The following is a 17,524-nucleotide window of genomic DNA, read 5'->3' as shown; positions in this document are numbered from 1 at the left end:
TGGTGAACCCCAGCTTACCTTGTATCTGACAGAGGTCAACAGTTTACCTCTCAACTCCTGAGTGCTACCAGCAAGCGGTGGGGTGTAGTTCAAAATCTGACCACCGCATACCACCCTCGCTATCATAATTATTATCTTAAGTCAGGAAATACTTGTTTGTATATTGCTTTGCAGGCTATTTGTTACTAACCCAAACAGTAGCCTATTCAATTTACACAAAGATACATCAATTTTATATACTGTAAACACAATTACTGAAGTACTGAGACTCTGTGTACATGTGATAATTCTTCCAGTCCATTTGTCCAGCAGGTGAATTGAAATAGTTTATGAAAGTGTCTTTAATGTTTTATTTCTCGTTGATCAAATCAACAACGTCATCACTGCTGCAGATTGTAGAGAAATACATTTTCTTGGAAACTTCAAGTATTGATGGGTGAAGGGCAGATCAGCTCAAAGGTGCTTTGCTCCATCTACCATATTGGGTAAAATTTGTTGTCAATTAGCGTCACCTGTTGTAAAGGCACGAATGCATTAATGGCGATCATTTGCATTGCTTTCTATGTTTAAGGGCCTTTCATCTGCGATTTGCCTCTCATATTCGCGTCACCTTTGGTGTGCAAAGGCTTTTACACCACATTGCTCCTTCTATATTCACTGTACTGTTGTTGATGTTTGGCTCATTGTTTCTAAACATTTTGAGGTGATGTGAAGCTTTCAAGGTGAACATCCACATGTCAGATGACATCGACGTGTACGCGTCCACTTTTGCTTTTAAATGTACTGTTTTTTTTTCACTTTTACTGTTGAAAATATACCTCTTAAGTGGATAATGTGTTGGATATTTTAAGGTATGGCGGTGGATCAGTGGCCTTAACAGATTCACGAACAAACAAGAACTTACTGTTAAAAACTCCCCTAATTACTGAAATAGCGCCAACCAGTCTCCACAAGCACAATAAATGTATTGACAAAGAGACAATGAACTATTGACAGAGAACCGCATGTGACATCCGCATGCTCACCACGTGCTTATCGTGTGGAAAGGAAGGGGGGGCTTTTGAACGTAAAAATGTGTGTCTTTCTTATAAAGCCTAAAAGGGCTTAGTTTTAGTGAAATATGTTGTAATCCCTGTGTGCTATGTATTTTGGTGTAGATCAAAATTAGTAGAATTGTTTAGTAGTGTAGGAGAACTCATTATATTTAATAAGAGGCTTTATATTTAATAAGCCTGAGTGTAAGAATGTTAAACCCACTTTTAAAGGTACCAAATATACCTTTCTTGGTATCAAATTAAACCTTACGATTTGTCCGAGCTGAATTCGAATATAAGATCTCTGTAGAATGCTATTACGCGATGTTTTACTATCTTTTGAGTCATTCAGCCCAAAAACTCTTACTGTCATAAACATGCAAATGAGCTTTGACAAAGGAACTCTCTCATGCCCAGAGTAAGGCAGACTTTTACGACCTCCAAAGGAATGTTCAGAGAAGTGCTGACCCTCACTTCATTCTCTTACTGAGAAAGAGAAATGAACCCTGTTAATCCTATATATATATTCTATATATCCATGTGATAAATATTGACATGTATCTAATGTGCCATCTCACATTTTCCCTTAAATGTGCTTGATCTATGTTTTCTTGCAAACTAATGGGTTAATGTTTCAGACTTTGCATACTATGGTTAACCAAAATCATATGTGTGGCATATTTGGTCTCTATAACTTGGTATTCTGAAGATTGAAATGACTGTGTACATGATATGTCAATAACAACAACATATTAGTATTACAAGTATGTTTCCTATTTTCTTTCTTGCACATGCAATGGGCAATTTTACAACAAAGAGCAATAAACCAAATTCCCGCCTAGAACTCAAACCCTTCTTACTGGTCGAGCCAATGAGAGGTGGGACCTGTTTCCTGAGGGTATAAAATTGCTGCGCCCACTTTCCCTCTCTCTCTTATCTTCGCTTTTTTTTAGCCCTCTCTCTTCCTCGCTCACTCTTAGCCTCTCTTGCTTCCTGCCTCTCTTGCCCTCTGAGCCTTGTGCTCTCTCACTCTCTCGCTGAATGATGCCAACTTAGAAGGCCCCAAGGACTCCCAAGCGTGTGTCAGGCTACGGCCTCGACTGCCCATTCACCAAGATCCTCTGACTCTCACTGGTTCTCTCTCATCAAGACAACATCATCAAAGATCAACTGGAGCCTCAACAAATTGCATCAGGACAGTTTAATTCAAATGGGACATGCAAGTATCAAACTTAGTCTCATTATTTGATACATTAAGTATCCTTAACCCCTTTCTAAAAAGGGCGTGTCAGAACTAATATGATGGTTTGCTCAGGCTGTTGATCTGCTGAACTTCAAACAATGCTATAACTTCTTGCCTTCCTGTATTCTGCTTCAGCCCTCTTTCCCTTGGTAAACTGTATGAATGTATGTATATGTATGTTAGAGTAGTTTAAATGTTTAGTCTAGTTAATAAAGTCTTGTTCATGTCACACGTAAAGTTGTCTGTGTCTCAAGCTCATATCTAAAGTCACTAATCATAGATTTTGACTACTTGCTCTTAATACTTAGTAAGAAAGACATTTCCCTTGCCCCGAAATGTACATTTCTATTAATTAATTAATTAATAACCAAAATTGAGTGTTCACGGGATGAACCGAGTATTTGGTTGTAATGTTAATGTAGCTACATCAAGTTAACCCGATTAACTGACCGAAATATTCATAATCGATTATAACAAGTTATGATTGATTATTAATATTTCATAGAGCTGATTCGCTACCTAATGGTGGAAGAATATAGAGCTGATTCGCTACATAATGGTGGAGAATGCGGGCATGATTAAACAAAGGTTATGAGCTTTAACCACTGTCAACTTAAAAGTGTGCATTGAATAATTCCGGTCAGAATAGGACATGACATGCGAAACGGCATTTGCTTCACTAGTTGCTGGCTTGTTTGGATGCAGATAAGGTGATGGTTGAATTGACATCTCTACTGTAATTGAAAGAGTCTTAACACATTTAAGCATATTTTCAAAAGGTATCAGTGTACGAGTAATATGATTTTAGCGAAGAAACCCTAATTTCAGTATTAAAGTGTAAGTCTGTTTTGATAAAGGAATCTCAGCTCAGCGGCATGTAAACTGTACCAGAATTGATTGCTTAACCTGTTTCTGATGAAGAAATCTCAGTACAGTGTTATATAAATGTAGATTTGGGCGATGCTCCCCTTTTCACAGTATAAAGGCCTTACAAATTATAGTTAGACTGATGTCCTTCATCTAAACTATCCGTGCATCTAAAAGGCTTAGCTTCCTGGTGATCAAAACTGTGTTTCACTCACTGAAACTCTGAAGTGCATTGGTTCCCATGACAACGACTTGTCACAGGAAGTGCTCACTCCAGATAGCACATGTGTTTCCTTCCGACGCCATTTTGTAAACAAACCAGCCTAGGTGGCTAAGCTAACCCAACTTAGCAGCCCCTTAGCTTAGGCTAAGCTAACTAATAGCTTCAACAGTTATCTGCTAGCATAATTTACATGAAGCCTTTATCTACAGCTTGTGTGCATGCAGAGTGAAGTGATCTAAACCATTTTCCTTTAACCCCATTTCTGGTATCTGAATTTTCACTTTCTCTTCCCTTAACTTTAATTCTTCTCATCTAACTTCACTTGCACCTTTCAGGTGCATCCCTTACTGAATGCTGTTCAGCTAAATTTGCAGTTACTTTGTTAATTAAATCTAAAAACTTAATTACATGTAAACTGTTCAGATAGAGAATAATTTTTATAGTTATTGGGAACTTTCAATGGCACGTTGACTAAACTTTATAGAGGGACAAACACATGGTGTGGTCTTGAACACGCAACAGCTGTGACCAACTATAGAATGATGCCCAAAGCAAACCTAATTGTTAATCATCAGTGCTATTGATTATTCCCAATACAAGGTTATTCTGCTATTTTAATCACTTCTTCAAGTCTTTTTATTATTTTTACTAATAATAGAAGTCAGCCATTCATTTTCCCATTTAACCCTCTTGGTCTAGTGTGGTTTTATTTCCCCATAAAACTGCAAAAGTAACTAGACATACTTTTCTTCTCGATTTTGTGTTTATTTGCAACAAGTTGCTTAAATTTTATGAGCCAGCTACACTAGTAATCTAGACGATTTCTATGGCATAATTTTGAGCACCACTAATAGACACAATCTAATAGGAAAGCTCTTTTCTTCCTCTTTCTTTCTCCTCTTCATGTGTTCAAAGATCAAGCCTGTTGTATGCTATCAGTAAGTGCTGATAAATAATTTGACCCAAAGAAACATCTTAAGTCATTTATTAAATCTAGGCTTACGCTCTTTTAGCAAAGCCACTCAGATCCACACAAATCTGAGCATCCTGCTATTTGCAGCTAAGATAGTAATAATCAGGAACACATTTCAATTGTTAACCACACCTAGCAAAACCTAGCTGTACATTATACACCTTGCTGTCTCACTTTGCCTTTAGCTCCAAATTCTGTTTGATCTTGCATTAGTCTCTTGCCCTTACTCTCACCAGAATTGTGCCAAAATGTTGCAGATGCTCAGCCTAACTGCCCAGATGGCAGGCCAAAAGGACTGGCTAGGTGTTTTGAGGAACACCCTTTTATCCATGGCTGCTGACGACCTTCAGCAACAGAACAAAAAGCAACTGGAAAACGAGGGAAAAGAACTAATGACAGACGACTCAAACCAGAGGTATGAGCACAAATATCTGACTGAGGTTATCGTCCTGGCCCACAACCTCACAGGTTTGAAACAGGAGGTAAACAACCTCAAACGCCAGATCACTGAGTCCCAAACGGAGCTGACACATGCTAAAAACCGCATAGACCAGCTAGAGATGGAGGCTCAGGACAGACACAAGGACCCTAGCAGAAGGGAGTCACAGGAGGTAATCCACAGACTTCAAACGGCTCTGACAGCTGCTAAACAACAAGAGCAGTTGGAAAAGACAGCCAGAGAGCACCTGGAAAAGGTACTCTTTCACAAAGATTCACTGTTAAAACAGCAAATTCTGAACTTTTGGACAAAGATGCCAGAATCATGGCCTGTGAAGGTCAACTGAATGTGTCCAGAGCTGAAGTTAAAGTGCTGACTCAGCAGCTGGACAACACCAAAGATGAACTTGACATGGTCCAACGAGAACTGAGACACTCTTACCTTCTGCAAAAGGAACCACAGCAGGAGAGACATCTCACTCCCCCACTTGCAATCAGCAGAGAAACCTCCCCCAGCCAAGCACAGAGTTACAAAGGGAGAGACAAACCCCTCTGCTTAACACGCCATCGGACAGTTTCCTTAAAGCTTCTGCAGCCGTGGAAGGAAAAGGATTGATTCAGACCGAATCTTGAAACGACACGTGTAGCGACACTCAAAGACCTCAACCGAATGGCCAGACATATCCCTGCATTTACACCAGAGCTTGCAGGAGACCACGACGTCCACGCTTACCTGCGAGACATTGACTTTCACCTGCAGTCTTTGATGAGTGTGAACCATCAAGATAGACTCCATCTGATCTGGATCACGTCCAGCCCAGAGTTGCGACGCTTTCTGGCTCGACAGCCAGAAAACATCCAGTCTAACTACCAGCAGCTGAAACAAGCCATCATAAGGGAATTCTCAGAGTCTAACAATGGACCGATCGCTGCCCTAGACACCAAACAGGGTCGGCATGAAACTCCCTATGTTTACTACCACAGACTCAGACGAGCTTACTCGAGCTCGCAACAAACCTGGGATGGAGGAGGACACCAGCTTCAAGTGCCTTTTCCTCCGAAACCTCCATCCTATGGTAAGTCACCATTTAGGCATTATGGCCTGCCCCCACACAATGCCTATCCAACAACTGCGTGACCTGACACAGAAGGCCTTTAACAAACACAAGGCCTCACCCAGCAAACACCACAGGACGTCCCACAGCAGTCTACAACAACATCCTCCTGTACACCTTTCAAACAGGTGCCAAACAGAGGCTGCACAAAGACAGCTAGAAACGCCTGTTTCTGAGTTACAAGAGCTGCTAGCACTAGCAAAAGAGCTCCTGGAACAGAACTCCCCTGAGGAGTACTGGGAAGAACAAACCTCTGACTCTTGCCCAACACCACTCAGGCAAGCTCAAGTCAGCACTGCTGCCAGAGCAGAGTAACACTGCAGACTTCAGACACCTGGTGACTGGGTGCCGAACCAAGGGCGAACGGCCACCTGCTGCCCTTTTGCTACCAGTACTAGGTCAGTCTGAAACTCTCTCCACACTACACAATGCCCATAACCACTCCCTGCAGCCACAAACAAGCACCTGCCTCAAACAAACTGACTTCATAATGACAGGTGACACACTGTCAAGGCACCTGCTGCCTCTGCACCTGCTGCCTCTGCACCTGCTGCAGAGACCTGGATGTGGCTACTGTCTACATCACCCACCGTGGAACAACCACCTTCTACAAAACCCTCATGATTCACCTGCCATCTGCCATTGTGATGATTGTCGTCCGATGATGTCTCCAACAGGGACACCACCTGGCGAAAAAGGGGGACTGTAAGGTATGGCGGAGGATCAGTGGCCTTAACAGATTCACGAACAAACAAGAACTTACTGTTAAAAACTCCCCTAATTACTGAAATAGCGCCAACCAGTCTTCACAAGCACAATAAATGTATTGACAAAGAGACAATGAACTACTGACAGAGAACCGCATGTGACATCCGCATGCTCACCACGTGCTTATCGTGTGGAAAGGAAGGGGGGACTTTTGAACGTAAAAATGTGTGTCTTTCTTATAAAGCCTAAAAGGGCTTAGTTTTAGTGAAATATGTTGTAATCCCTGTGTGCTATGTATTTTGGTGTAGATCAAAATTAGTAGAATTGTTTAGTAGTGTAGGAGAACTCATTATATTTAATAAGAGGCTTTATATTTAATAAGCCTGAGTGTAAGAATGTTAAACCCACTTTTAAAGGTACCAAATATACCTTTCTTGGTATCAAATTAAACCTTACGATTTGTCCGAGCTGAATTGAATATAAGATCTCTGTAGAATGATATTACGCGATGTTTTACTATCTTTTGAGTCATTCAGCCCAAAATCTCTTACTGTCATAAACATGCAAATGAGCTTTGACAAAGGAACTCTCTCATGCCCAGAGTAAGGGAGACTTTTACGACCTCCAAAGGAATGTTCAGAGAAGTGCTGACCCTCACTTCATTCTCTTACTGAGAAAGAGAAATGAACCCTGTTAATCCTATATATATATTCTATATATCCATGTGATAAATATTGACATGTATCTAATGTGCCATCTCACATTTTCCCTTAAATGTGCTTGATCTATGTTTTCTTGCAAACTAATGGGTTAATGTTTCAGACTTTGCATACTATGGTTAACCAAAATCATATGTGTGGCATATTTGGTCTCTATAACTTGGTATTCTGAAGATTGAAATGACTGTGTACATGATATGTCGATAACAACAACATATTAGTATTACAAGTATGTTTCCTATTTTCTTTCTTGCACATGCAATGGGCAATTTTACAACAAAGAGCAATAAACCAAATTCCCGCCTAGAACTCAAACCCTTCTTACTGGTCGAGCCAATGAGAGGTGGGACCTGTTTCCTGAGGGTATAAAATTGCTGCGCCCACTTTCCCTCTCTCTCTTATCTTCGCTTTTTTTAGCCCTCTCTCTTCCTCGCTCACTCTTAGCCTCTCTTGCTTCCTGCCTCTCTTGCCCTCTGAGCCTTGTGCTCTCTCACTCTCTCGCTGAATGATGCCAACTTAGAAGGCCCCAAGGACTCCCAAGCGTGTGCCAGGCTACGGCCTCGACTACCCATTCACCAAGATCCTCTGACTCTCACTGGTTCTCTCTCATCAAGACAACATCATCAAAGATCAACTGGAGCCTCAACAAATTGCATCAGGACAGTTTAATTCAAATGGGACATGCAAGTATCAAACTTAGTCTCATTATTTGATACATTAAGTATCCTTAACCCCTTTCTAAAAAGGGCGTGTCAGAACTAATATGATGGTTTGCTCAGGCTGTTGATCTGCTGAACTTCAAACAATGCTATAACTTCTTGCCTTCCTGTATTCTGCTTCAGCCCTCTTTCCCTTGGTAAACTGTATGAATGTATGTATATGTATGTTAGAGTAGTTTAAATGTTTAGTCTAGTTAATAAAGTCTTGTTCATGTCACACGTAAAGTTGTCTGTGTCTCAAGCTCATATCTAAAGTCACTAATCATAGATTTTGACTACTTGCTCTTAATACTTAGTAAGAAAGACATTTCCCTTGCCCCGAAATGTACATTTCTATTAATTAATTAATTAATAACCAAAATTGAGTGTTCACGGGATGAACCGAGTATTTGGTTGTAATGTTAATGTAGCTACATCAAGTTAACCCGATTAACTGACCGAAATATTCATAATCGATTATAACAAGTTATGATTGATTATTAATATTTCATAGAGCTGATTCGCTACCTAATGGTGGAAGAATATAGAGCTGATTCGCTACAATATGTACTGTACTTATCAGTTCTGAGGTGAATGTAGCCGCAGGGTAGACCATTTAGAAGAGGGAGAGGAGAAAGAGTTGGTCAGGTAAAGATGCCATTCAATAAATAAATTCTAAGGCAAACAAACACTATTGAAAAGACCAGTGATTAAAATCGTAATTAAATTGTTTTATTTAATTTAGGACAGAGTGAGGACAGTAGCAAGGCAGGTATTTCAGATGAGCCAGTAAGAATTAAAATTTTCTAAAAGGGGAGAATGTTTTTTTTGTATCCGTGCATTCATTTTAACTGTACCTATGCAATGTCAAATGTGTTGTAATGAATCAATAATTTGATCAGGAATGCTTGGGGACTCGTATGTGAGGCTGACAGGTTATTGGCCTATAGATGATGATACAGTCCTGTTTTAATTATAGCAGAAGTATAAATTAATGGTATAGCTCATGCAAAAATTAAAATTCTCATTTACTCACCATGGAATTCAAGGTGTGTGCAGAGTTTTAAATTAACACCCACCAATCTGCCAAATGTGGGTCAAAATCGGCCGTGGCAGGTAACTCTAAATATCCACTTTGGTGGGTGACATTTTTCAGGGTTTTTTCTGCATTGAAAATTCTGTGAATGTCGGGCGACTCGGAGCCGGAGGAAATTTTATGGTATTCATGCCTTTCATAAGTGCATCTGTGCAGGGCAAATGAAGCATGCCTTCGCGTGACTGCCCCAGCACACATCAGCATGCTCCAGAGATAAGATCGCCAGAGCTCTGAGACAGTGCAGAGCGAAACTTGCATGATTCAGTCATGCTGGGCTCTATTGTGGCAGCCGGTGGAAAACACAAAACTTATGTGACCCATTTGAATTCTACACAGAACATTCTAATATAAAGCACTATATGGAGGAAGTCAAACCTCTCAAACTGTTAGACAGCACATACATTATAAACAGCACTGAAGAGATAAATAGGTTCTATCTTTCTCCTGTTCTTAGTGGAGTTTGCATTTGGATATTTTATAGGTTACTTAAACCATTAGGCCTGTGTCCTGCTGAACTCATATCATTCTTGTTTAAATAAAATGTCCCAATAAATGCATGCAGTTACAGTCTTCATCACTTTTTGAGAGTTGGGGTATTTTGGCTAGTGAAAATACTGAGTGGCTAGTAAGCCACCAGTGACGTTTCTAGGACTTGAGGAGATTCGGGGCTTAGCCCGGCCAGCCCATTTAAGTGGTTGTGACTTTAGGTAACCCCCCATCTATTTTAAATAAACACACTCTACCTTTATGTTTTTTTTTCTGCACTCTGGCACCTTACTTACAATGAAAGTACAGTGATTCACACAGGATTCTGTGAGACTATGGGGTCCTAACTCCAATCCTATAGGGATTTAATTAAAGTTAAATACTTCCATCTGGTGTACTTTGAGAGCAAAATTAAGAGGCTAGTGTTGTGCTCTTGTAAACAGTTTTGTGCTCTTAAAGCTGCAGTAGGCAACTTTTAAATAAATAGAATTGTGAGAAACGCCCCCAATTCTTCTCCATATGTATGATGCTTTTCAACCCCAGCCAAGGTTTAATTGACAGAGCCAAGGCCTGCCTCGCCAAAAGCGAGTGGCTAAAATTAACTGAATTGACATTACCCGACCCACAATTTTCACCCTGAGCTAGAGTCTGTGGTGCTAACTAATCTCTCACAGGGCCTCATTTAAAATATTTTTGTATGCTCATTCTGAAAAGCAGGGTAAAAACTAGGGATGTCAGTTTCAGCGTTTTTATCTTTAATGTTACCTCAGACTGCTATAAGCAGTGTAAAGTTATGGCAATTAACCTAGTAACACTAACATTTATTTACGTTAATCATCATGATTTTAACTTCAGCAATAACATTATCTGTTTGCTGTTGTACACTGATGATGATAAATTGTGTGTAGAGTAGTGTATAAATGCAGTGGATACATTTGATGCTAGTTAACATTTTTTACCTTAAAGATTACCTCCTCAACCAAATAACGTTCCAGGAATCCAGGAATACTCCAGGAATGTGTGAGCATGTGAGTTTACAGCAGCGGGTGAGGAGCTGACTGGCGCACGAGAGAGAGAGCGCAAAACACAACCTTTTATTTTATGTTATTATGAGAAGTGCAAAAATATTTCAGATGAGAAGTGTACAAAAATTTTTGGTTCATTATGAGACCGTGGTGGGGGAAATGAGACTGTGGTGGGCCGCCAGAGTCTAGTCAATTAATGGAAAACACTGAATAACTTGTTGTTCATTGGAAATTTCAATGTGCACCTCAAAAATGGCTAATTTGCTGATTTATCATTAAACAGTAAAACAATTTATTTTGGTGTAACTTTAGATTTCCCTCTGCTTCTATCTGCTTGAGTTGGAAAGTTGGGAAATTCTGCAAGTTCAAAGGGATAGTTCACCTAAAAATGAAAATTCTCTAATTATTTACTCACCCTAATGATATCCCAGGTGTGTATGACTTTCTTCTGCTGAACAAATTGGGAAAAAAATAGAAAAAAATCTCAGCTCAGTAGGTCCTTAAAATGCAAGAGGATGGTGATCTTTTGAAACTCCAAAAATCACAGACAGTTAGCATAAATGTAATCCATACAACTAGCTGTTAAATTAATGACGTCTAACAATCAATATTTAAGTTATTTTTAACTCTAAATCATTGCTTCCGGTAAGATTCACGAGAGGGTGGAGTTCAAGCGGTATCTTGTGTGACGTATTCATGTTTCCATGGATACGATGTAATCTCAAGTTCTCCACTCGGTTGAGACATCCAGGATAAACACACAAACACATTGTAAGTAAAGAAACAGATAAATACGGACCTAAACCAAAACCAACCAAGCTTCTGTACAGTGTTCATCCGGCTGTCACACATGTACGTCAGTTAAATTATCATGTAAATTAACGGACTACTTTTTGCGATCAGGTAAAATTGTTATTACATTGCTTCATTTTCCATGGTCTTTCAAAATAATAGTAATAGTACATGAAGGTACACTCATGGGATCAATATTGTATTTATTTTTCATTGTAATAAAATTTGCATTCATAGCAGCACTGTTTTGAACACTATTACCACCCCCCCACCCCCCAGCAACTGACTGACTTAGATGTTCATAGTAGAGTAAATAAGCAGTGACACTTTAGATATAAAAATTGTATTTAAAAATAAAAATGATCACAGGGATGCATGCTCCGTGAGACTAATTCAAATTCTCCATTTTCTTAGAACATAAGCGGCAGCTTATAGATTCAGCAGCCTGCTGGTTGATTGGCTTTAGAACTCTATTTTAGAAAACACTACACAGACAGTGAAAGCATGAAATAAATAAGTTTTGGTTCATTTTTAATTACATTTTTCTATACATTTCTGTATAACCCATGAAAATATGTTGATGAATGGGGACATGCAAATTGTCTGAAATTCTGATAAAAATCAAACATTGAAAAAGTATAATTTTTTTTCAGTAAAATATTTATTTTTGGATCACAGACTAAGTGTGAAGTCTATCAATAATGTGAGTTGGTGCAGCTGGCACATAAATAGCATTGTTTCCTGAATTAACCTTTGAGCAGTGTTGATGAGCTTTGTAATGTGGTATTGCATTAATGGTACTTATTTAGTTAAAACATTTGTTAATTCAACCTCAGAATTACAAATTGTTTCTAATATTTATATTTAATTTAATCCACACATTCTGTAAAGTTCTGGTCTTATCATTTATTGAAAAACTGGAATGCATATATATCCCAGGCAACACTATATTACATTATACAATAAATGTATCTATACAGCCAATGCCAATAATCACTGGTGGGATGAGTCATTTCTGTAATTTGTATGAGGATGTTTCTTTTTAACACTTGTTACAAGTTAACAGTTAATGAGTTTGTCAAAAGTATGACCATGAAATCATGTAATTTCTTTTTTTATATATATCACATGAAGTACAATTTAAACAAAAGCCACTACACAGTTTTTATTATATATATATATTTTTTTTTTTGGAAAGTGTAACATTTCACAATGTATAATGCATTGAAACAATGGAACAAATAACACACACACAAAACAAAAAGTAACAAAACAAAACATTGCTGGTGTGGTCAATAACACTACAAAGAGAAAGAGACAGATAAAATGAATAAGAAATGTGCAATTACTGTCATTACTAGCTTGCAAAACATTTAGACAGTTATTTCCTTGACAATGAACAATGTGTTGCATAGATGTATAGATTTATCTGAACAAATACAGCTAAAAGACTTTTAAAGGTTACAAGTTATTCAAAACAAATTAAATCATTTGTCATTGAGTTGAGGCCCTTAATATGTGTTTAATATGTGTCCTACAAACACAAATAACAAGCGGTGCTAGTATACACTCTTAAAGGGATAGTTCACCCAAAATGAAAATTCTCTCATCATTTACTCACCATCATGCCATCCCAGATGTGTATTACTTTCTTCTGCAGAACACAAATTAAGATTTTTAGAAGAATATCTCGGCTCTGTAGGTCCATACAATGCAAGAGAATGGGTGCCAAAATTTTGAAGCTCCAAAATACACATTTGGGCAACATAACAGAACTCCAGACAACTCTGGTGGTTACATCCATATCTTCTGAAGTGATATGATAGGTGAGAGTGAGAAATAGATCAATATTTAAGTCCTTTCCCCTTCACTTTCTCTTTCTCCTTCTGTGTGTGGTTATTCTCACTGTTTGTGCATATCACCACCTAGTCTGCAGGTGTATTCAATTCTGGAGAATTTATGAAAAAAATAAAAATAAAAAAATGATATAAAAATTGCAAATATTTCTCACCCAAACCTATAATATCATGTCTGAACACATTAATGTAATCGCTGGAGTCATATGGATTACTTTTATGATGCCTTCATGTGGTTTTTGAGCTTGAAATTGTGGCACCCATTTGCTTGCATTGTATGGAGCTACAGAGCTGAAATATTCTTTATATTTTATAGATCTTAATTTGTGTTCTGCAGAAGAAAGTCATACATATTTTGACATTTTTTTTTTTAGTTTTTTTAACAAAACCTACATTGAATTTGGCAATAAAAGCTATTATGAGGGAGTATGTCAGGTCATATACCACTTGTCATTTTCAAACAAAAGAAAATGGCCTTTTATGCTATACTTCTGGCCAATATAATCTCAACATACATACATATAAATAGAGAAAGGGATAAACCTGTCCTCCTATTGCCACTTTCCACAAATAGGGTAACATAAATAGGATCTGAAACGCTTAACCTTGTACAGCCTGATATATGAAAGAATAGTCAGAAATTTCTAATGTTTTTACATGAAATAGTTTTAAGTAGCATTAGACAAAATATAAAAAGAAACTGTAAAAACAAAGAAAATTGTATGTATCATATTTGATGCATTAGGCTTTAGAGGTCATTTTTCCTCCATTTAGTTTCCCAGATGAGTGTTTACCATTTGGTATTTTTAAAAACAATTTCCTACTTACACAGCATTTAAATGTTTATTTTCTGTACACATTAGTTAACTAACTCTATCTTCCTGACCTTTTGACTAAATTTGTTACATATAATTTTGTTTTATATATATATATATATATATATATATATATATATATATATATATATATATATATATATATATATTGACAAAATGTATTCTATATATATTATAGGGTTAACACATTTAGTCAATATATATATATATATATATATATATATATATATATATATATATATATATATATATATATATATATATATTACGCACACTGGAGGCCAAAAGTTTGGAATAATGTACAGATTTTGCTGTTTCGGAAGGAGATTGGTACTTTCATTCACCAAAGTGGCATTCAACTGATCATAAAGTATAGTCAGGACATTACTGATGTAAAAAACAGTCATTTCAAACCAAATCTAGACAGGCCCCATTTCCAGCAGCCATCACTCCAACACCTTATCCTTGAGTAATCATGCTAAATTGCTAATGTGGTACTAGAAAAATCACTTGCCATTATATCAAACACAGTTGAAAGATATTTGGTTCATTAAATGAAGCTTAACATTGTATTTGTGTTTGTTTTTGAGTTGCCACTGTATTCAATAGACTGGCATGTCTTTAGGTTAATATGAGGTCAAAAATGGCAAAAAAATAAACAGCTTTCAGTCAATCATCATTTTGAGGAATGAAGGCTAGTCAATGCTTGAATTTGCCAAAAAACTAAAGATTTCATACAAATGTGTTCACTACAGTTTTCAAAGACAAAGGACAACTGGCTCTAACAAGGACAGAAAGAGATGTGGAAGGCCAGATGTACAACTAAACATGAGGATAAGATAAGATACATCAGAGTACAGAGTACACCACGCTGCACCTTTCCTCAGCAGACAGCTTCATTGAATTCTACCCGCTCAACATCAGCTTCATGTACAACAGTAAAGAGAAGACTCTTTACTCAGGAGTGCAGGCCTTATGGGAAGAATTGCAAAGAAAAAGCCACTTTTGAAACAGAAAAACAAAAAAGAAAAGATTAGAGTGGGCAAAGAAACACAGAAATTGGACAACAGATAATTGGAAAAGAGTGTTATGGATCTAAACCCCATTGAGATTTTGTGGGATCAGTTAGACTGTAAGGTGTGTGAGAAGTGCCCGACAAGACAGCCACATCTATGGCAAGTGCTGCAGAAAGCATGGGGTGAAATGTCACCTAAGTATCTGGACAAACAGAGAGCTAGAATGCCAAGGATCTGCAAAGCTGCCATTGCTGTATGTGGAGGATTTTTTGATGAGAACTCTTTGAAGTAGTTTAAGAAGTTCTGAAAACATTTTTCAAATTGTAATAGTAATTTTTCACATTATTAATGACCTGACTATACATTGTGATATCAGTTGAATACCACTTTTGTGATTAAAAGTACCAATTTCTTTTCATAAGAGCAAAATCTGTACATTATTCCAAACTTTTGGCGGCCAGTGTGTGTGTGTGTGTGTGTGTGTGTGTGTAATGTGTGAGCGTGTATTTATCACTTTGTGGGGACCAAATGTCCCCATAAGGATAGTAAAACCCGAAATTTTTGACCTTGTGGGGACATTTTGTCGGTCCCCATGAGGAAAACAGCTTATAAATCATACTAAATTATGTTTTTTGAAAATGTAAAAATGCAGAAAGTTTTCTGTGAGGGTTAGGTTTAGGGGTAGGGTTAGGTTTAGGGGATAGAATATAAAGTTTGTACAGTATAAAAACCATTATGTCTATGGAAAGTCCCCATAAAACATGGAAACACAACATGTGTGTGTGTGTGTGTGTGTGTGTGTGTGTGTGTGTGTGTGTGTGTGTGTGTGTGTGTGTGTATATATATATATATATATATATATATATATATATATATGTTGAAGTTACTGCACCAAATTTAATTTGACTGTCCTGTTTCTTTTTCTACATAGATTAAAGGATGTTGCATGCATATCATAAATATTCATATTTTTCTTTGTATTTATTATTTATATAGATTTATTGTCTATTAGGCTGAGATACCTTTTTGCCCTCTAAAAACAAATATAATTATAGCTGCGAGCGGCAATTAACAGGGTTCAAGCGGTTTAAGGCCTTTAAGCACATGCGTAAAAGGTGAGCATGTAACCACCTAGATCAAAGATGGCATAGACCATTTACAGCCAATACAGGGAATTTACTAAGGAAATACATGGTTTTTATAAATCATAGCGCCACCTATGTTCCAATCTCCATAAAAGTCTGCATGCTTGTTAAGAATCATATGATGCATGTGCTCACCTAATTTCGTGAAGTTCTATATTTTTGTTTAGGAATTATGGCCTTATTTGTACACTTGACCATGGCGATTTTCTAAATGATACAGTTATAGCTACCCAAAGGGTAAAGTTAAAAAAACTAAAGGGTAAAGTTAAAAAAACTTTTTATAATTATTGACCTAGAGAGTCCAGAGAATTGTACTGCATTAGTTTTATTGAGGTTGGGCAAAAAACCTAGGACTAGTTCACAAAAGTAGGTTTAACATAATTGTGAATATTTAAAGAACGATTTGATTGAGAGCAGTGGGTCTTGAAGCAAAGTTGTTCAGAATGAGGAGATCTAACATATGATGTGAATATTGTGTGTATGTGTGAAACTGAGGCTTAAAACTCATTTGCACCACTCAGTGTTCGATTTCTTTCAAATTTCTCACAGACCTCTTGGGCCAGGAGTCGAACAGGCCCACCGAGTTTTGTGCTGATCGGCCTCCATTAACCTTGGTGCACAAATTTCATTGGCAGGTGGTGGCCATGTTTTTTTAGATACGCCAGTGTCCTCATAGACAGTCATGGCACCTTGGATAAAGACACTGCATGCCGATTTTCAACTAAACGGTTGCGATTTTCAACTAACAGTTGCGTAGTTAGAGCTGTTTTCAAGTTTGTTTTCCTGTTATAGCACCAAGTGGCCAAGCCTCTAGGTTTTTTACTGTGACCTCAGATAGTAAAGTTAGTAGTAGTTAGTAAAAATGGCCACCCTTTTCGAACATTTTAGCACCCCTTAGCGACCATGAGTCGATATTTCTGATAGCACCACCTAGTGGCCGATTGTTTATAAAATTTGCACAACCCTCTCAGACCAAGAGTCAAATGGGTCCATCAAGTTTCGTTTCGATCGGTTATTACTAACCTTGTGTAATAGCTGCTGAAATTTGATTTGCTGATGGCGGCCATGTTTTTCAACATATGTTAATGTCCATATAGACAATGATTTCAGCTGAGACAAAGACAATGAATGATATCTGATTTCCTTCAAGAGTTATAGCCATTTACGTAAAATTAGCCACTCCTACTTCCAATGTTTTCACATACCGTAGCTAGCTCGAGTCGAAAGTTCAAACTTTTTTTGATAACTTTTGAT

The sequence above is a fragment of the Xyrauchen texanus genome, chromosome 31 (genome assembly GCF_025860055.1).
Source record: "Xyrauchen texanus isolate HMW12.3.18 chromosome 31, RBS_HiC_50CHRs, whole genome shotgun sequence".
NCBI lineage: Eukaryota > Metazoa > Chordata > Actinopteri > Cypriniformes > Catostomidae > Xyrauchen > Xyrauchen texanus.
Note: the sequence above shows the minus strand (reverse complement) of the source record.